Raw genomic sequence first — 22,398 nt, 5'->3', positions numbered from 1 at the left:
TGTATGACGTCTATTTTTTTAATACAAAAATACTTGTTTTGTTAGTGCTACAGTAAAACAGTTACTGATCTGTAAAAAGCCTTCATAGACAAAGCGTGGACAGGCACTGTATTTGGTTTAATACAAAAAGCTTTATATTTTGTGAACTAGAAAAATATTTTAGGCTTTTAAGTTGCAGAGTGTGAAACGTTTCTGTACAGTAATCAGCTAAAATGATAACACAATGTTGGCAATAAAACGTGTTTACAAATAATTTTCTCTTTTTTTTCTTTTCTTTTCTTTTTAAGGCTAAAGACCTAGATTTAGCAGTAAAGTATTAAGGCCCTGATCTTGCATTGAACTCACCAGTCAATATTCCTGTGCCTGCATGCAGTCACAGTCATGCCAGTAGCCTCTGCCCATACGCAGGCATACACACTAGTGGACCCAGATGCAGGTTTGGAATCTAAGTGTGGACCAAATGGTTTACTTGTAGTTTTCCAGGGTAGCAGCTATGTGTAGTATATTTTAGAACCCGCCAATGAAAGTTAGTAATTACTCCTTCGTTTCAAATACACTATAAACTTTAAGAATCCTCTCACATTAGTATATGAAAGTTGGCACACCAACAGCTTTAAATCACTAACATCTTAAGGTGTGTCTATTCAGCAGTTTACTGTGCAGCGAGCGGGAGTGTAAACAGACAGCCTGTCATGCTCTAACGGGCCACATGGACCCTGCTACCACACAATTAAAAGGTCCCTGGTGCACTTTGATCTGCTCGACTTTGAAATGGAAGTAGATCAAAGCACACTGGGGACCTTTTAGTGCACAGCAGCAGGGTCCACATGGCCAGTTAGTGCACAGCAGGCTCATACTGTAGATTTACACCCCAATTTGCTGCAAACTAGCTGTCCATATAGACAAGCCTTTATTGTAGTATGACTATTTATTGGTATTGTAGTAGTGCCTAGGAGCCAGGTGTCCAGGCCCCATGGTGCTATGCTGCCACAACGTAAACACAACCAAATTACAACTAAAACCCACAGTGCTTACGGGCTAAGGCCTGGTCTACACTGGGGGGGGGGATCGATCTAAGATATGCAACTTCAGCTACGAGAATAGCGTAGCTGAAGTCGACGTATCTTAGATAGACTTAGAATCACTTACTTGGTGTCCTCGCGGCACGGGATCAACGGCCACCGCTCCCACGTTGACTCTGCTTCCGCCTCTCACTCTGGCAGAGTTCCGGAGTTGACAGCAGAGCGATCGAGGATCAATTTATCGCGTCTACACTAGACGGGATAAATCGATCCCCGATAGATCGATCACTACCCGCTGATCCGGGTAGTGTAGATGTGGCCTAAGTAACCTACTTCATTTAATTGAAATGTTTTTGATTACCACAGTTAAGGATGGAGAGGATCTAATACAATTAGCATTCAGAGTCGGTCCTGCTTTAACTATATCAACAGTAATTGAAAGTTTACTGACTTTAAAAAAATCTATAATATACAGTACATAACCTCAGTTATTTGTAACATAATATAAAATCCAATATATTAGCTGACATGGAAGTCAGTCAGTCAATTACAAGTGCTTCCACTCATTCTCTCCTTGCAGAAATTAAATTTATCTTTATCAATGAGTATTCTAGGAGAACCTTATCAAATGCGGCGTTAATGAACCTGACTCTTCCTCCTGAGTTAGTATAGAGCAAACATCCCAGTATAGCATTTGAGGGTTCTATTCTAGAGGCTGTCTTGATCTTGTGTGATTGCTGAAGGGGTCATGGCACTTTTTTCAAGAGTAAAAGTGTTAACCGTGGTGTTGTGGCCAAATTCCAACTTTTGTAATGACATTCTGCTCGTTTAGTTTTCTTCTGTAGCTTGTAGGATAAAATATTTGATTTCTGTCCAAAACCATTACATAATGTTAATTACCATATAACATTCCGTTTCCAGCTGCTTTTTAGAAGTTACTAATGTAAAACATACACAGTAGAACTTTAACTTGCAATATTGACTGGATTGCCTATTGTTGATTACTAGTCAGAACAAATTACTCTTTCAGGTAGTGTCTCTTTTAAAAAAAAAATTGCATCTGACTTGGTTTTGTTCTTTAATTTGCAAAATTCATTATAGTTCGGTTATTGTTCCCTCACAGTATATGAATTAGTAAGTATTCTGTAGCATATTGTGAAAGAGCAACAAAGATTAGTAAGAAACTTCACTTCTCCGACTGGTTTTTGAAACACTTCAATCTCTCTGGTCACTCGATTACAGACCTAAAAGTCACAATTCTTCAACAAAAAAACTTCAAAACCAGACTCCAATGAGAGGCTGCTGATTTGGAATTAATTTGCAAACTGGACACTATTAAATTAGGCTTGAATAAAGACTGGGCATGGATGTGTCATTAGACAAAGTAAAACTATTTCCCCATGTTTATTCACCCCCCCAACCCTCGCCCACTGTTCCTCACACGTTCTTGTCAACTGCTGGAAATGGCCCACCTTGATTATCACTACGAAAGTTTTTTTTTCTCTCCTGCTGGTAATAGCTCACCTTACCTGATCACTCTGGTTACAGTGTGTATGGTAACATCCATTGTTTCATGTTCTCTGTGTATATAAAATCTCCCCCACTGTATTTTCCACTGCATGCATCCAATGAAGTGAGCTGTAGCTCACGAAAGCTTATGTCCAAATAAATTTGTTAGTCTCTAAGGTGTCCTCCCTTAATATTGAAATAGTTACCTTCCAAGAAAATCAGGAGTCCCTATTTAAGTCATCTGCAAAAGGTTGGTGGGGATAAAGAGCCACCATGTTATAACTGGATTTAGTTAGGGAGAGTTAGTGTCACAGTTAAGATAACCAACTGATTGCTAATTTATTGTGGTTTCAAATAGTACTGTGTTAAAGTATACTAGGGAACTTTTAGTGTGCAACAGCAGCGTCCACACAGGCCAGTTAGTACTCAACCCATCAGTGTGCACTAGAATTTACACCACTGCAGTGCAAACTACCACACCGTGTAGACAAACCTTAAACTGACTTCAGTGGCATCAGTCTTTTTAGCAACACATTCCAGTTCCAGTCTGCCATTAATATCCTGGGACTATGTAGTTGAGACCCCCTTATTCTTCTGATTGAATTCCTCCTTCTGTGAACGGTTTAAGCACAGATGGCAGATACTGTCCATTGTGATGTTGCTTATCTGAGTGGCTTCCACATGTACAAATATAAATTGCACTTGGGATCCCAGCTACACACTATACTACAATTTTTCTAAATAGAGATTATTCCTACCATTCTAGCCGCTTTTTGTGCCGCTCTCTCTGAGCTGGTAGACTGTATGCTGCATGGTACTACGTCCCAGTTCCACCATCACATGGACATTGAATACCAAACAGAGGAGACACCAGCACAGCGATTTTTAGAAGGGATAAAGCTGATATTTCCCACATTAGGGGGGTTTTTTTTAAATTAAAAAATAAGTTATTGTATTCTACTGCAAACTGCATAGGGTGCAATTTGAATATAAGGCCTCGATTGGGAACATGGGCAGAATTTTTAACTTAGAAAGAAGAACAAGCACGTGATATAACTTCATGCACGGACAGAATAAGCGGTCATGGTGACACCAGTGTCCAGTGATACTGCCTCTGCCCCTTTGTGAATCTATGGTAACTTGAAGCTACATCTAAGAAAATTGCAAAAACATAGGCTTAAGATACGTGGCGCAGCACTAGAGAGATTACTAATTATTTTTATTACAGATACCTGCATTTGAAGCTTTCCAGCTGTCACACCTGAATGGTACTGCACCTTCTGCTCATTCTTCTTCTTTTTGAGGCCTAGAAAGTTTCTCCTCTTTTTTGACAAATAAGGAACCTGAAAACAAAAAGTGTATTCAGACAAGGCTAGCTAGTGTGGCTTTGGGAGGTATAAAATTAATTATTTTTGTTTTATGGAATCTGTAATTTGTATTTCTTATAACCTGGGAAATACCCAATATGTTAAAAATCATTAGACACCGAATATGCAGCATTGAGAGAAAGCAAGTCACCAACAGAAAAATTTGTTCTTATTCCTCCCTCATCTTCCTATTTTCAAGCATTTGTTCTTGGTTTACCTTGACCTGCCACTGCTGAAACTCTGATTCATAATTTAGGGCTAAATCATGCTATAACCTTGAAACAGCTGGCACAAGGAGATGGGAGACTCGCAGTCTTCCGCTGCTTTACCTCCATGGCACCTTGCATGTATGGTGGGGTATTTCAAACCAGCCTACCGCAAAGCACTTCTGGGTATTGTTTACTACTCCTCTCCAATGAAGTAATTGAGACATGTTCAGTTGCTGTTCATAACGTGGCACGTACACATGATCTTGCCTAGGGGCTAAACATACCCCTTATCCTCCAGCTAAGCCCCTTGCAGTCTACGGTCTATGCAGGTAGGTACATTAGTTGGGTTGTCATGGCAGTGTGCTATGACAGCATCCCACTTGACTATTTGAGCAGGAGTTTAAAGGTCCTTATACCATTTCCATCAACTCACTGTGTTTGGCAGTCTTAGGTGGTAGTAACTGTCCTTTTTGGAGAAGAGAGAGGAGGTTAGTTGAGATGGGTTAGAAAACAAAAACAAGACAAATACTCAAAAGGGAAAAGAAAAGAACAGCAAAGATAGAAAATGGAACTTCGGTCTCTGGTTTTGGCTCTCACTGTTGGAAAAACACCGGCATAGCACATGCTCTTATCAGCCACTCTGAGACCTGGCAAACTGGTAACAGCAGTGGGCTGTTTAAGGCATTGCTTTTAGCTGCTTCCTTCTGGTCACAGGCTTACAGCAGTGTTGCAAAATATGCAGTCTTAGGTGGCTAAGCCAGAATCTTATTAAACAGAAGACAAAAGGAGAGATATTGGAAAGAAATGAAGGAAAAAGGATACACCAAAGGGGGCAGGGAAAGAGATGAAGTCTCATATTTCAGGTGGTGTTTTGGAATTTAGTCTATGCTGGTGGAGATAGCAGTATCATCTGGGTCTCTCTCTCTGGTCCAGTCTGGTCGGGGCATCTTTCATGATTAGGACAAAGACGGTCCGGGATCCCAGGAGACGATGGGGATGGCAGCCAGGATGGTGAAGCTCGCTCCTTCCCCTTCTTTAGTCTTTCAGTCAGCCAGTGTTGAGGGAGCCAGCTTTTCCCCAAAGTCTCTTTTTGAGGACCCCAAAAAGGGGGGTGATGGGAATAGCCCATCTCCTCATTATTTTGGCCCAGTTTCCAACACACCAATTTTAGTTAGCTGATTTCTGATTCCATGCTTTTCTTCTTTACCAAGCATGGTTTTAAATTCAGTCATCAAGTTACATCAGTAGGCCTTTTTGTTTGGACTAATTCAAAGCTCTCTTGCATTTGCTTATTTTCCCCATCAATATTTGTTGTTATCAGTTACTGTGACATTTTATAAACTTTCACTCACTTCTTACAGTTGAGCTCACAATTAGGGCAAGCTTGTAGGCCCAATTATCGCAACAGGCCCCCTAGTCTATTCTTCTCCCAGGGCCCTTGCTACTCTCTCGCTCACACAATCTCCCCTTTTGGAGCTGTTCCACTTTGTATAAGTAAATATTCATCTGGCCACAGAGAGAGTTTAAATAGAATTTTTGTTTTCTGGCCAGCCCTAATCATTGGCAACCCAGGGAAGATCAATGCTATCCAAGTGCAGGCCTATCATCAGGGGTAACCAGTAGGTGGCACTGATCTCCACTCATTCCCCACAGCTAGAGCTTGTGAAATGAAAGCAGTTTTTCCTGGAACATTTCACACTCTCTCTGTATGTTTCCCAAAGGAACCATCTTTAAATTTATTTATTTGTAAGCATTTTTGTCAAAAGTGTTTCGTTTTTGAAGTTTTTCCATGTTTGATTTTCCCATTCCCACCCTCTTCCACTATCATTTTTCCACTGAAGAAAAAAATGGAAGATTTTGAAAAAGTGTTTTTTGTGAAAAATTCGGATTTTGAAGAGACCCTTTTCTGAGAAAGTTATTTGGCCCAGTTTGTGGCCTCCTCCAGCCCAGCCAGGGGCATTCAGAATCCCTGCTCCTCTGCTTCTAGTCCAGGGGTTCTCAAACTGTGGATCGTGACCCCTCAGGGGTGGCGAGGTTATTACATGGCAGGTCGCAAGCTGTCAGCCTCCACCCCAAACCTTGCTTCGCCTCCAGCATTTATAATAAATGTGCTAAATGTAAAAACAGTGTTTTTAATTTAGAAGGGGGGGGGGAAGATTGCCCTCAGAGGCTTGCTGTGTGAAAGGGGTCACCAATGCAAAAGTTTGAGAACCCCTGCCCTAGTCCTCTGTGCGGCTGCCTCCACCCCACAGCAGCAGGCTGCTCTCCGCCTCCCACCCCCGCTGGCTGACTGCTTGCTACCAGGACTCCCCTTGCTGGTCAAGATATGAAGAAGGATCTCATGGGTGGCTGAGCAGAACAGACAGGGTCTTCCCATGTGGGAGCTCGGAAGGGGAGTTTACAGGGGCAAGGAATTGGATTAGGAAAATATTCTGGGTCTGAGCCTCCAATCAGGCAAATCTCCCATTGACTTCAATGGGGCCTGCAAACACAATTTAATAAAAGCCATTTATTTGAGTTGTCTGACCATCGTCAAAATGCTACCTTTTGGAATTCAGATGTCAGAGATGTCACCGACCAGTGTCTCATGGTTTGTCTTGCTCTCACAACCGTGGTTTCCCCAGTTATCCTCTCTGCTTGTTCCTCCATGACATTCACATCTAGCTGGATGGTTGCTTTGAAAGAAAAAGAGATGGAGATAGTTTAGAAACATCACAGTGCAGTTTCTGAGCTAGAGATGGACAGCTGGAAGCTCAGCCAACATAAAGTAATTTGTGTTTTTTATATCCTCCTCTTCCCTTGCTTCAGTTCTTCCTACGCTCTGACACACACACACTGGAAACCTGGAGGCTGGCAGTACTAATGCTGGATAAGCTCAGTGAAACCTTTCATTACTTACTAATCCCTTCCAGGGACAATGCTGGTGATCGACCTCCTCTATCTTCTGCTCTCGTTCCAGTAGCCAAACTCACTCACGTCCCATTGCTAACATCAGGAGCTTCTTGATAGAAACTGACTCTGTGTGTTATTTTCAGAAGGTGTGTCACATATGTTACCTGTCAGCTCTGTGTTCTTGGGGAACTAGGGCGCAGTATCCAGCCTGTCTGACTCACAAAGGACACGCCCCCTCCCCCCCAGCCTCTCGTTAAATCAAAACTGATCAGAAGAAAGGCTTACAAAAAGCAATGGAAAGGCCGTGGGAGTCACACGTAAACCCCTCCAGACAAGGGTGACAGGGTTAAGGCAACTCCCCTAGCCTCATTTGCATCAAAGATGGGCCAGGGAAGCATCTCTATTAGCATACAGAATGGAGAACAGAGATTCCAAGGCAAGAACCACACTGAACTCTGGGACCAGAAAAGCAGGGAAGCACTGCATGATGCGGGATCTCTGCTCCAGATGTTAAAGAAACTACGCCTGCACACACCCAGCTCAGTGGTTATCAGACCAATTCTTGCAATAAATCCTTTAATGGTATCCAAAACACTGAAGCTGCCTGATTGCATTGTGAGCCCCCTGGAAGGAACACCACCCATAGCCAGGAATGATCCGTTCCTATTGTCTAGCCTGAACAAAACAACTTGGGTATATTCCCTTGAGCCATCAGTTTACCCATAAACAAATCTAGTGTTCTCCCTTGAACCATTGTTGTTTCCCTACAAAAACCCCTACCCATGCTCAAGTAAGTGTTCTGATGCCTGGATCCAAAATCTGCATCAGTTCCATTGGGACTTCATCTTCTCCTGACTGACTGTGCTGGGGACTCTGCCTGTCTCCAGCACTCCAGACCTTCAGCCACCATCACCACCTAGGAACCCCGACCAGTTCAAGCTTCACGGAGTGGTGAGAACTCATCCCTCTCTCTCTCTCTCTCTCTTTCTCTGTTTTTTCCCCCTACTCTAGGTATAGCTTTCTAACCCTGACTTGTGTGATCAGTTTTAGTTTTCTAAACTGACTTTGGTAATCATATGTAAGCTAGATTTAATATTGTAACTTTTGTTTGTTTGGCTCTCCTTGTATGGTTATTACCTGGCAATAAATAACTTCTAAGGTTAAGCTGGTTGCTTCCCTCTCTCTCTCTCTCTCTCTCTCTTTTGTGTTTTTGGCTTCCCCATTTGCTCTAACTAAGCTAAAGATCCCTGTAGTGCCCAAAAATCTGGTGGGGTTTGCTCATCAAGTGGGTTACTACCAGAACAATTGTAATGTGAAAGTGGGGATAAGGATGTGCTGAACCTGGGACATATGAGGGTGACAGCTTGGAAGTGCTGTTCAACCCAGCCTGCTGAGTCCAGGGCATACAAGGGGTCAGCTTGGGAGTGCTGATTGACCCGGTCCACTCAGATGCGCTCTGTTAATGTGTATGTGTGTGTTCATCTGATTCTGGGGCTGGAGGACCCCAGCCCTGGGGAACCTAGGTCCTGCAGGGTGGCTCCATTGGGAGGGAACTTGCAGCAGGGAGAAGTAGAGCTCCATATGAGAACACAGGTCACACAAGCAGTACACGGACAGAATTACAGAACCCCCACCCCCGGTTAGTAACCCTGGTAAATGAGCATACCCCACAGTAAACCTGGTAACATATAGGACTAGGTTCAGGATTTACAGCTCCAGCCTGCAATGCTATAAACGGAGCAAATTCAGACTATTTATGAACCTCAGACACGTCAGGTAGCAAGCATGTTCTCTTTTGGTATTCTCAGCAGGAAGACGGGTCGCTCAATGCAAGGTAATTGCCGGAAGCTTGAATGCCTCTATAAGTGGCTGATTTTTGCAGTAGAATGGGATTGGTTTAAAAGGAAATAATTTCAGCAGGAAAACGTCATTTAAAAAGCTACTAGGTTCAGACTGTTTGTCATAAAGATTCCTGGAGCTTTCCCCAAACCCCCTCTTTTGGCCTTCAAACAATCCCCCCCCGACCCACATCACCACCAGAAGCAAGATCCCTGCAGACCCGGACACACCAACTCAAAGCAGCAGCAGACCCTGCCAGAACAGATGCAAAACCTGCAGACATATCTCCACTACTGTGATGATCAATAGCCCCCACATCACCAGTGGAGCAGTCCTGATATTTTAAGTGCAGGTATTCTGCCCCTTATAGGCATGGGAACTATGGGTGTGGGGGGTGCTGCAGCGCCCCCAGGTTTTACACGGGGCTCTGCTCCCTCCAGCCCCACGCCTGGGACTCTGCGCCCATCCCCAGCAGTGGCCCCAGCCTTGGCCATCTCACCCCTGTCCATGTCCCCCACTCCCAGAGCCGCAGTCCTGCTCCCACCCCCACACAGACAGGGGTAAGGAGGGGCACGAGGTAAAAAGGGGTCTTTGCAGTTTAGCTGGCTTTCAGCACCCCAACTATAAAAAATGTTTCAGGGCCACTGGTGTCCCTGCTGCCGTGGCCCGGCACGTATGGAGCGTGCAAGGTCATGCTGTGTGGAGGAAGCCATTTTGAGAATAAAATGGCTTCCTCCCTGGTATGCCATTCCAGCATGACCCGGTTCCACTACAGTACAACACACCTTTCAAGATCCGTGGCTCCTACACACGCCTATCACAACCACCTGTGGTGTACCTCATCCAGTGCCCTAAATGCCCCAACAACTATGGGGGCGATACCAGACAAGCTGAATGAACTCACATGGAAAAGCGATAAAAGACAAAAAAACACCATATCACCCGTGGGCAAAGACTTTCCACAAAGCGAGCACTCCATCTATCAGTCCTCGGCCTCAGAAAATCTGCAGCTCGCCCCCTTCAAAAGGCAAGCTTTGGAACTCAGGGCTCGTCTACACGGTCACTTACTTTGGTGTAAATAATCCATACTCCTGAGCGATGTAAGTTACACCGACCTAAGTGCTGGTATGGCCAGCACTATATCGGCGGGAGAGCATCTCTCACCAGAACAGCTCCCGGTGCTGGCGGAGGTGGAGTGATTGAGTTGATGGGAGAGCTCTCCCCCGCCGCCTTAGAGCATCTTCACCAGAGGCGTTACAGCTGCATTGGTGCTGCTGTATTGCTTCTAGGGTAGACAAGCCCTGCAATTCACACCTGCTAATCACCAAAAGCAGACTCAGTAGGGACATTGGCTTCATGTCTCATTGCAACACTCTCATACACCTGCCTGCTAATTCTCAATGGCCAGCCACCTCAAACCCCTTCTGCATCCAACTTTTTTTGCCTGCTCCCTTTCAAGTAGCCTCCTACAACATGGGTCACCGCTAACGCTTAACAATCTGTCCCCACTGGTATTTGGCTCAAATGCTGATTTCCTTCCCGAGACCTGAAGAGCTCTGTGTAGCTCAAACATTTGTACCTTCAACCAACGGCAGAAAGCCCAATAAGAGAGATTACCCCTCCTACCTTGTCTGTCTCATATGCTGGGCCCAACATGGCAAACATCTACATTAGACATCAAGTCAATTCAGAGACAGAAAAGAGCACCGAATCATAGAATATCAAGGTTGGAAGGGACCTCAGGAGGTCGTCTAATCCAACCCTCTGCTCAAAGCAGGAGATCTTATTAACATAATCCCGCCTGTCTCTTCTAAATGCAAAGGAGAGTTCCTATCTAGATGACAGGCCAGATATTAACTCCTCTTTTCTTACTTTTTTTTCTTCAGATCAGGAATTTGGGGTAATCTGTGGTAGATGCTGGGGACTGACAAGGAAGGATGTAGCTGCAGCTGGGCCAATCTGCTATGGAGAAGTATGTGCAATTGTGTGCTAGCTGGAGGGGGGCTTAATAGGTGTGTCTGCGGGGAGCTGCTCAGCTCAGAAGACCTGGTTCTGCTCCAGAGAAGCTTGCAGCTCAGCGGGAGCACTGCAATAGTTAAAAGCACAGAATCAGGTGACAAGATCACCGAGGGCCAAACCGGGCCCGGTGAGGGTGCTTTGCACAGCATTCTTAAAGCTGGCCCTGAGCCTGGCCAAAGCACTGTGCTCTCTGGGGTTTCCCAGGTGCTGCAACAGGCCCCTTGGGGACACAAGTTTAGGGCCACACATTTAAAAATCAGGTTCCCCTAGCTTTGTCACTAGAATGCCTCAGGACAGCTAAAACCAAGTTGTATTTTTTAAAATCAGATTCATGTTGTCATTTATGCATCACTAACACCTTTACCACCACCACCACCACCTCCTCTTCTTTTTGCAAGAAAGGCTTAGGCACCTACCTTCTGGAGAGGAGTCCCAGCTGTGAGTCCCGAGTGCAGAGAGGCACCTCCCTCCAGTCCACAGTCAAGCTCCTAAGTCCCTTTGAGGGGCAGGGTTTAGGCCTCACACCCTCTCCTTGGCATTTCCTGTTGGCTAATTTAGGCTCCTCCCTGCTGAGCATGCTGGCTGCACCTAACTCTCCCCATGCATTGTATAGGGAGCCTGGGTACCTAGCTCAGGGCTGTAGATTCCATGAGGCAGCAGGACATCTAGAAGTTAGGTATTGCAATGCTGAGTCTAAGTCCCATGTGTGGCTCGAGCGCTAAGTGCCATGGTCACTTTGAAAAGAGAACTCCTACACCTTTGAAAGTTTTACTCAGAGCCTACCTTATGGGTACAAAACCACCTGGCAGTGTCCCTTGAAACCCATACTGATGGATCCTACAGTTGATCTCATCCCCAAACCCAAGGTTTGTCGAGTTGTAGTTATTAACAGCATAACATGGTTTGTTTTACAGAATCACCTCTAGAAACGAAGGTTGAATTGTAGACCAGCCCTGCTGATTTCTTGGAATGAAAGTGTGCTATTAGTCAGCGACTACACTTTATTCAGCAAAGTTGCCATGCAGTATCAAACAGCATATCTGATGGAAGCCTGCAAGATCTTGCACCAGTTCTGCAGTGTACATAAGAAGGACCATTGGTCTGGCCTAGTATGGTCAGTCTAGCCCAGTATCCTGTCGTCCAGCAGTCGCTAGCATCAGATGCGTCAGAGGGAGTGAACAGAACAGGGCAATTATCGAGTGATCCATCCCCGGTCATCCAGTCCCAGCATCTGGCAGTCAGAGGCTTAGGGACACCCAAAGCATGGGGTAGCCCCCTCTGAAAACCCTGCACCATTTTTCAGAGAAACAGTGCTAAAACTTTGATCTAAAGTGTGCACATGTAAACATTAAACTCAGAACTTCTACTATATTTTAGTACAGTTAACAAATCTGAAGATTTCTGGGGCTTCTGAAAGGTCCGTATTTGTTTCAGAGCCATGTTAGCTCTCATGAATGAGTCCTGTATTTCTTGGACACACTCAGAAGACCTGGTTCTGCTACAGAGAAGAAAATCCATCTCTGAGGTTAATGAGGGGGTGGAATTGAGGCACAGAGACTGCAGGACTGAGCCCTCATTCAATAATAAATTACCATTCTGAGAAAGATTCCAGGTTCTCATTTTTGGAAATCCTCTGGGAGATGGCAACTCCGTAATTATTTTTGGAAGACGTCTGTGTACTCCAGAAAAGTCCCCTGCTCTGTAGCTGGTTAGATTTACAGGGCCGTCATCATGTAGCTTGAGTTTTTTAATGTGTTCTTCAATAGGACAGAAGCATTTTTCCCATTGTTGTCTTCATGTGCATCATAAAACCTTTTTTCTCATTTTCACAGATTTCAAGACAACCTGAGTCACTTCCACTGGAGGAGTCATCTTCTTTGGTATCAAGAGATTTCGTTTCAGTAAGAGTAGACACAGCTCTGTACCACCTGAGACAAAGAAAAATTATTAGTAATTACATGCAGTAAATATAGAATTCAAATACCTTGCGTCTGACACAAAGGGTTTTTTTAAAGTCCTATGAGGAGTCCGGTGGCACCTTAAAGACTAAGAAGAAGTGGGTTTTTTACCCACAAAAGCTTATGCCCAAATAAATCTGTTAGTCTTTAAGGTGCCACTGGACTCCTCGTTGTTTTTGTGGATACAGACTAACATGGCTAGCCCCTGATACTTTAAAGTCCCATGTCTAACATTGGGCCTAACCCTTACAAGAGCTGAGCATCTACACAACCCATTAATGGGTGACATGCTGGCCCCCTTGAAATTACTGGGACAGCCACTAAACTTCAATGGGCTTTTTGCTCATTTTCTCCTATTATGGCCTATTGAAAATGTAATGACCATAGAGAAGTTTTAAATGACTAAAAGGTGGGAAGAAAATAAATGTTCACCTCTGACATCCCCACAAATACTAATATACCAGAAACCCAGTACGTTGTATTTCAATCCAGCACCATTTTTTTCTTCTGTGAAATACGGTGAACACAGAAAAGGAGTTTTTAAAGTGAGGCGATGTTTTGAAAGTTGGTCAGAAGTTCACTTCTGAAAAGTTTTCTAACATTTTTCACACAGAATCTCTCCGGGCTAGCAAAATGCCAACATTTCTCTTTTGTTCGGTTGATCTGCTGCCAAGGAGAATAATTGCCTTTCAGTACTTTGGGTGTGGGAGTTGGGGAAGCACTTAAGCATGTACTTAAGCAGTGACTTCAATGGAATTTAAGTGCTTTGTTGAATCAGAGCCCTACTGGGGAAGATATAACTATATATGTAGTGGTTTGTAAAAACCCCACACTAAGGAAAGCAAGAACTGTGCTCACTAGGAGCTAGCAGAATGCTGAGGAAGAGGGAAGTACTTGCCCATACCATGCAGTCAGGAAGCAAGAACTAGGAAACTACTTAAAAAAAGATTCATAACGCCATGTCTACATGAGGACACTTGAGAAATCTGAATTAACTTTTTAAGTGGATTAGTTAAACTGCACTAAACCCCTGTGTGAGCACTTCCAGATAGAATTAAAGTTGCCTTAATTTGGTTTTAACTGAATTAAGGCCACTTCAATTCTGAATAAGTATCCACACAGGGATTTAATGCAGTTCATTGATCCACTTTAAATTCACACCTTTAGTTAATTCAGATTAATTTTACCAGAGATGCCTTAAGGCCCTTGTCTACATGGGAAAGTTATACGGGAATAAAAGGGGCTTATATCTGTATAAGAGTGGCTTTTTGGCTGGTTCAGTTTATGCCATTTGGCAAGGCGTTTGAACTAAACCAAAAACTAGAGTAAGAATGTCCAAATGGGGGTTTACACTGGCATATAGCAATTTAAATTCACACCTTAACTTAGACCTTGTCTATAAAGGAAAGCTCTTTTGGGGCGTATAAGCTAAGGCCAGGGCCGGCTCTAGGTTTTTTGCCGCCCCAAGCAAAAAAATTGCTGTCCCAAGCTCCAAAAGCGCCCCTGGGATTGTGCAGCCCCATGCACATGCTTGCTTTGCTGGTGTCTAGAGCCGGTGCTGGCTAAGGCTGTTTGTTTCCTTTCCTGCTGACTCAACCTTAGGCAATGTGTTTCTTGCTGAGTTTGGGCCAGGCTGAAGCAAACGCTTGACCTGGCTGCACATTCAGAAGTATTTCCTCAAGGCTCTACACAGAGGTACGTTCACCTCACCAGGGCAGAATGCAGAATCGTGTTGCTTTCTCTCCCCACCGCCCCTTTCCATTACCTGACAGTCTGGGCCACAATACTCTTCGTCATTCTGATGTTCATTTACATTTCCAAAAAAAAAAAAAAAAAATGAACGCTAGGGGCAGAGTGAAGGTTGAGGAGTTGGTGCTAGTCAGATGGGAAGGGAAAGGTTTAAATGCAGTGAGAACTGGCTAGGTCTTTTACCTGTTTATCACCAGGCATTTTAATGTCTAGGGGGGTTGGAAGATGGATAATTTTTGTGGGTTTTTTTAAAAAGTAATGTTGGGAGCTAGTTGAACTCCACTGATGCACATGGTCAGCACGAACTCTTTTGTAGCCAAGTTGCTTCTCTGTGAATTTAGAGAAGTCCTGGTAGTCGCTTAAACCTCACCTCTGCCACGGTGGCTACAAATATCTTAGTAGTGGTCAGGCAGCTGGCGTGCACTGAGACCACAGCTTCTGATGCTGGCCAGGGTTGTCTCATTGTCTTCCCCACGTCCACCCCGTCTGTCTGATGTGGCCAATGGTTGTCTCCTGTCTTCTCCTTAGGTTGTAAGCTCTCTGCGGCAGGGACTATCTTTCTATTCCATGTCTGTACAGGGGTTCCCGTCCGTGCCCGAGTTTAAGTGCTACCACAATACAAATGAAAAGTAATCATGCCACAAAAAAATTCTGTATTGATTGCAATAGGACAGTAAATACATACAGTGTTTAATGAGCGATGAACTATTGGTTGTTACATGTGAGTAATCACAACATCTCCCCTACCTTTGTCTGTGGCATTGAATATTTTTAAGTTATACCTTAAAAATAATAAAACATATTTTGATCATCCCAGTCCTTTTGCTTATGACGTGGAGACAAAAATATCTAATCCCAACTCAATATGTAAGTTTATTATTAAGTCTAAAACCCTTTCAGGCAGGAAGCAAAGAGATCTGTGTTGTTTGAATTAAAGCATTCCAGATAACATCTGCAATTTTGTACGAGCTAGATTTTCTCCAATTACCTTGTATGCATTCTCAATGCCTTAACTCAGTGGGGATTTTCCATTTGTTTTAAAGCATGAGCTGAAAATTGTATAATGACTTTCTCCCTTTAAAGACCAATGCATCAAACATACTATGCCCTGTTTCAAAGTATTATAGCCATCCTCTTGTGTTTTACCAGATCACAATTTATAGCTGTATTGAAGTCATCAGTATTACTTACTTTTCAATCCCATTTTTCTTTTTGATTTGCTGTATTTTATCATTGTGTGCCCCTTTTCTGTAGCTCCTAAAAGAGTCGGAAACATGCATTTGCCTATGGTGCATAGTTAGTTCACTGCAAGCTAATTGACTAGTTTAGATTCTCAGCATCCTAATAGCGACACTTTTAGACTGTCCAATCAATTTGCAGATGTTGAAGTGGGTGCTTCTGTCTCAGACCTTCTTTTAGCCAAGTTTCAGGAATTTCAACTCCGTTCACTTGCACGTATTAGGTTCATCGCTACGAGAAATGTCCTGCTTGAGGTAACTTAGGGGTGATAATAAAGACGTTTGTCAGAGCTATGAGAAATGCCATGATGTGCAGCTAAACATTTTGTGGTGAATTCCTTACCCAGCAAGTGAACAACACTTTAGTAGGACAGCAATTTCTCCCCCTGACGATTTACACCCAGGGCAGCTAGCCTGAGCTGTTGCTTGCCACGGTCCATGCTACCATGACTCCATTCCTATTTTTAGTGAGCTAACTCAATGAGAACTAGTGTGGGTGTGCTACTCGAGATAGGAATCACATCCCTAGCTACAAGCATAGACAGAACCTGACACACCCCTCCCACCACCCCTCATCCTGGGACTTAAGAGGGGCTCTTCCAAAGAGAAAGCCTGCCTAGGGTTTCACAGATTTTACCAAAGTAATAGCTAAGATACCCAGAAAGTCTTCACCCCTATGGCTGCACAGCAGCTGGGAGGTGTGATCTCCAGCCTGGGTAGACAGACTCATACTAACATGTGGACTAGCAGCATGGACGCTGCTGCATGGGCAGCATCTTAGGCTAGCCGCCAAGCTTGAACCCAGGGGCCGAGCAGCTAGTTCTAGCTTCACCTGGGCAAGTCTCTCTGCTTTGGGAATCAGACCTCCCATCTTGGATCTTGAGAAGTACACAAAGCCCAGACCTGTTTGGTGCAGCCTGGAGAGACAAGAGTCTGACCTTGTACCACAGAAAAACATTCAGAAGGGAAAAAAGGGACATAGATCTCTTCTTCAGTCAAGATGTTGGGCAGGAAGGGATGGCCTCAGGATGCTATAGGCCTCTTCCAAAAGATTAGCTCCCTTCTGGAAGGAAAGCTGAGAACCCTCAGACCCCCCTTCAAGATTTCGAGAGTGTGGAGAGAGAAGGTGGAGACGGGGGTTGTTTCAGAGAGAGAGAACCAAGGATCAGGTCAAGGTGCCCCTGGAGGGACAGAGCTGGGTCCAAGACCAGTGCCTGCAGATATTGCTAGAAGACCATTAGGAATCAACATTAGTCAATTAGCTGAAAACGAAGTAGCCAGGAGGGAAAGCACCTCTCAGGTGATTGGAGCGGGGCCTCAATACCTCTGCAAAGCGACCTTCACTAAAGCCACCTTTCTGAGACTCACACAGCCTGGAGGGCCTGATCCTATTGCTGCAGCCCCACTAAAGCCAATGAGCTGACCAGTTTTGCCATTTCTCAAGGGTCAAATGCAAAGATCCAAGGACTCAGGATAAAAATCCTGAGGGCTGGCAACATTACACAATGCTAATTTACACCAGCTAAGGATCTGGACCTCGGTTTTCAACAATGCTCTATAAACCTTGCAGTTTGGTTTCCTGGGGCAGGAAGTCCGCAAGCATCTGCTGGAAGATTTATTTCCAGTAAAAAATATTTTAAGAGAAGAATAACAAAATTAAACATCCAAAGGGAAGAAATTGTGATGTCTCCGGTATGTGCCTTACTGCTCCCCCCCGCCAAAAACATACCCCCGCGCTATCCAGCAAGCCGTACACCTCCTTCCTGAAGAAGTCTAAAATAAAGTTGATGGGACATTAGGCTTGCTGGCGAAAAGAATAGCTGATGTGGGGAGCAAGGAGAGTTTTTAGCCATACGTATTTAGCTACCTACTCTGTGTCTACACATGCCGCATGTACCAAGCCACAAACACAAGATTAGTCAGAGCAGAAGCTGAATGTGAATATTTCACACAACTTAAAAACAGAGTAACTGGCCAAAGCCCTGGCGTAACAATTACCATCAAGTTTCAGCGTAGCAGCCGTGTTAGTCTGTATTCGCAAAAAGAAAAGGAGTACTTGTGGCACCTTAGAGACTAACCAATTTATTTAAGCATAAGCTTTCGTGAGCTACATCAATGGTCTCTGGTTTAGGAGTAAGCATGCATTGGCACATCAATGCCAGCAGATGGCAGCAGAGGTTAACGATATTTTTCCATTGTTGCAGGCTGTTCCCTGGAGTTTTTTTTTAACACATATATGATTGTTAATATTCATGAATATTTAGTTTTATTACAGTTCAGTCCTGCCCATTACCTGCTATTCATATATTTAATTTGAATCGTACACAAGTCCTGTATTCTGATTCTGTTTTTCCTAGCTTTTCTGCTTTCCTTTAGGGAAAATGCATAATGCACGTTATTCTGACCGGCAGTTGGTGTTGTGCTGGCTTTTAGTGTGAATAAAAGGCAGAACAGTTTAAGAATTATAGTGATAGTTGACTTTTCCGGGACACTTTACTTACATTCACGACTCGTCCCTTTGAAGTCAATGGAACTGTTTTCCAGCAAAGGTTACATTTATCTGCACAGGATCACACCCTTTATACCTACAAAGAGCTTTGCTGAAGTGCAGTAGGTACAGGCTGAGGTAGAGCTGCATGACAATGGAGATATTGTCCTTTTTGCCCTAAGGCAAATTTTTATAGTTATGAAGATACTACAAGTTCTTTAACGTCCCCACAGAGCGGACAGGATCTAGGTTCTCCTCTGAAAGCTCCACCCACAGAAAACTGTGGATTTGACGAGTGTTTCCATGATAAGACCTTTGTTAGTCTGTAAAGCCCCGAGCATGCTGTGAACACAACATAAATGTTAAGTAAGAATAACCCCCATAGCTAGATGAAGGGCCTACTTTTGCCAGCACTTAAGCACATGCATAACTTTGCTCATGAGTAGTCCTATGTGGGAGAGGGCGTGGAATAAAAACTGTGCCATTTGTGGCTGGCATCCTTTCAGTTTGGGACCACTCCAATACAGGCTTTGCAATGCAATGTTAACAGCACCTGGCTGAGAGATGCTGAACTAGTTAAATTGAATGAGAGCTCTGTGATATTTTTAATAGAAACGATACAGAGACAGCAGGGATATACATTTAAAAATTGTTCTTGTATTTAGGAAAAATATTTATGCCTTGCCAATTTGTAATCAGGATAATGTAAAATTTATCTCTGTGGGAAAAGGATCAGGCCTTAAAGAATAAAATTTCAGTTGTTTAACACTATAGTGTTACATCATAGGTACATAGGAAATAACACACTGTACTTTATGCAATGAATTAGCGTCATTAGCACACTCTTTTGGCACAAGACATAGCATATAAGTTATCAACTAGCAGGTCAAGTTGTTTGCTAATGACTTTTCAATGTCTCTTACATAAAATGTGCTATTTAACTTAAATCTCATTTTACATTAAATCAAGTGCAATTAATCTGTTGAGTTTAAGCTGCTGTGTAGAATTTTGTGTCAGCAAGTATTCCAAGTCAAATATTTTCCTGTAATATTGTATTTCACAAAAAAACACTAAAACAACCCCCCCCATCCGACACCCACAAACAAAGCAGTGTAAACTTGTAATCACTAACTACTTTATTTATGTAGCAAGTGTAGCTGACAACTGTACACAGAGCACCTGGAAACAATGTTGTCCAGATCAACATTTCCTTCTAATATTGCGGAATTGTTATGTTCACTTTTGATTGACTTTCCATCTGGTAAGTGACTTTCCATACGGTAAATTGAAATACACATATAATCAACCCAATCAGTGGGAAACATTTAGAATTATGTTTCACATGCATCTTCTTCGGTTGGACACCCCTCCACGTCAGTATCCAGATGTTTTGATTCACGTGCTATGAATCTGATTAAACCGATTTAATGTGACATAGAATTGATCTAAGAATATTAATTAATGAAAAGTTACTTTGGTAAATTTTTACGATTAAAAGCATTCAAAGCAGAAAACCTTTGCTAGTATGAATATGCATGTCAGGGGATATCTTAAAGTGGCTACAAGAATAAGATACTTCTAGATTTCAGGAGTGTTGACTAGACAATCCTCTCAAGAGAGCTAATTCTTTTATTTACTTTTGTAAATCACAGATAGGCTGAAATCTCTGGAATTAAGAAAAATACTTGGGTATTTCTTCAGTTTCCTAATTCTCAAACTACGGCCCTTTGCAGCAGGCCTCACTTGAGCAAATTCCCCAGCTGTGGGACTAAATAAGGAAGGTCTCCAGGATTAACATCCTAAAGGAGAGTGATGTGCTATTCAATGTGAACATCAGAGTCTGGGCCAGCATGAACACCACAGGAAACTATGGAAAAACCAAACAAAAGCCAAATAAAATAAAATGCATCATGAATGATTTCATAGAATACAAAATCGTGCGTTGGTACAGTCCACTCTGACTAGCTGCTGAAAGTGTAGCTTAAGTACTACCAATTTGCAAAGAAGGATGGCAACAAAAGAGAAGCAATGGACCTGTTTGTGATCCTATACACTTGTATATGGTGAGTGTGTTAGAAAAATCTGGTCTTAGCAGAGCTACTAATGACAAACAAGCCCTGTAATACAGAGCAGTTGTGTACAGTATATTTGTTACAATAGAGCTGTGGGTTTCAGGATTTTTAAAATTATTTTTTGGACCTTTAATTAATTAAGATTCAAGGAGATACTGTAAAAGACAGCTAAAGCATTATTTGGCTAAGTAGGTGGGCTTGTGAATTTAAATCATGCATAAGTTCTTTGTGCTGATTTTCCCCTCCGCCTCCTGAGCCAGCAAATTTTATCTGCTTGTTTTCATAAGCACAAAACAATGACAAAGGACCTGATTCTCTGCTCACTTACATCAGGGCAAGTCAGAAAAAGCCCATGTAATTCCACTGGCTTCAACATAGTAAACAGTTAGTGTAAACGAGAGGAGAGTCAGACCCCACAACTCAAACTCCAGATGCAAGAAGGTACACAGAGAAATTTGCAGAACTTTAGAAAGCAGTCAGCAGTTCTAAAGTGCAAGAACTGGCTTGAAAAATCCAATGTGTATACTAATGTATAGGGCATGAATTCCCTAAAAGAAGTCCCAGTCCATACCAAGTGACCTATACCCATTACATAATCCACACCCTCAGGGTTTGTTATTGTGTTCTTTAAGGTTACTTTTATAACAACAATAATGACCTCAGTCCAGACCAATCCACAAAGACAAATGGCCAACTGCAATTAATGAGCTAAGATAGATCATCAGCTCCTCTCAGGCCATGTCTATACTACAAAATTACATGCACCAAACTTACACTGGCATTCAGCCACCATAGTTATTAAATCACTTGTGTCTTTGCACACTTGGCTCTTTGTGTCGGCCGTGTGTGTCCTCACCAGGAACGCTTGTATCGATTGTATTGTCAGTAGTGGGGTCTTGTGGGACAGCTTCTGAAAGCCAGTTACAGTGAAAGTAAACAATGCAGTGTCTACACAAATATTGCATTGACCTGTAATTCTAAGCTGCTCGGGGAGGTGATGTTATTAGGTCAGCGTAGAGAGAAGCTTATGTTGGTGGGAGCCAAATTTAAGTGAAGACACTTTCACAACTAGGCTGACCAAACCGTGTAGTGTAGACCAGGCCGCAGTCAGTGATTAATTCCCCGAAAGTACTGCTTCCTCCTGCAAAACCCTGGGACATATTCTCAGCTTGATCTTCAGGGACATCAGTCTGCAATGCTCACATGATTAAGGGCCCTCTAGCAATGAAGGCACATGACTAAGGCCCAGTTTTCACTTCACACCACTTCCCTGTGCTCTCTCCATTTCCTGTGGCCTTGTCTACACTAGAAACTAGTACCTCTTAAAGACTATACTGCTATAGTTGTTTTATAGTTATTCATGCAAGGGAAGGGGAATAAGCGAGATGGTACCCAGCACCCAGAGGTGAACGTAAGCCGCTACGCCCGGTATGGCATACTGGCAAGATCCGCTGCACCGTACTGGGGGTGCAATTTAAAGGGCCTGGGGCTCCCAGCAGTGGCTGGGGTAGCGGCTGCAGGACTCTGGCAGCTATTTAAAGGGCCTGGGGCTCCCCTGCTTCTACCGCCCGGGCCCTTTAAATAGCCACTGGAGCCCCACGCCCCTACTCCAGGGCTCCCACGGCTATTTAAAGGACCGGGGCGGTAGAAGCAGGGGAGCCCCAGGCCCTTTAAATAGCCCCCGGAGCCCTGGGGTAGCGGGGACTCCAGGGGCTATTTAAAGGGCTGGGATCCAGCTGCCTCTGTGGCCCCGGTCCTTTAAATAGCCGCTGGAGCCCCGCCGCTTCCCCAGGGCTCCGGCGGCTATTTAAAGGGCCGGGGCGGTAGAAGAGGGGAGCCCCGGGCCCTTTAAATAGCCGCCGGAGCCCCGGGCTGCTGCTGCTACCCCGGTGAGGGGGGGGTACTTACCTTACAGGGTGGGCTGGCTCTGACCCCCCCAACCCCGCCCCTCTGCCCTTGGCCCCGCCCCTTCCGGGGGCCAGAGCTGGCCCCAGCATACCGGTAAGTCACTCGACTTACTTTCACCCCTGCCAGCA

The sequence above is a fragment of the Eretmochelys imbricata genome, chromosome 7 (assembly GCF_965152235.1).
Source record: "Eretmochelys imbricata isolate rEreImb1 chromosome 7, rEreImb1.hap1, whole genome shotgun sequence".
Taxonomy (NCBI): Eukaryota; Metazoa; Chordata; order Testudines; family Cheloniidae; genus Eretmochelys; species Eretmochelys imbricata.
This window is presented reverse-complemented; position numbering follows the sequence as displayed.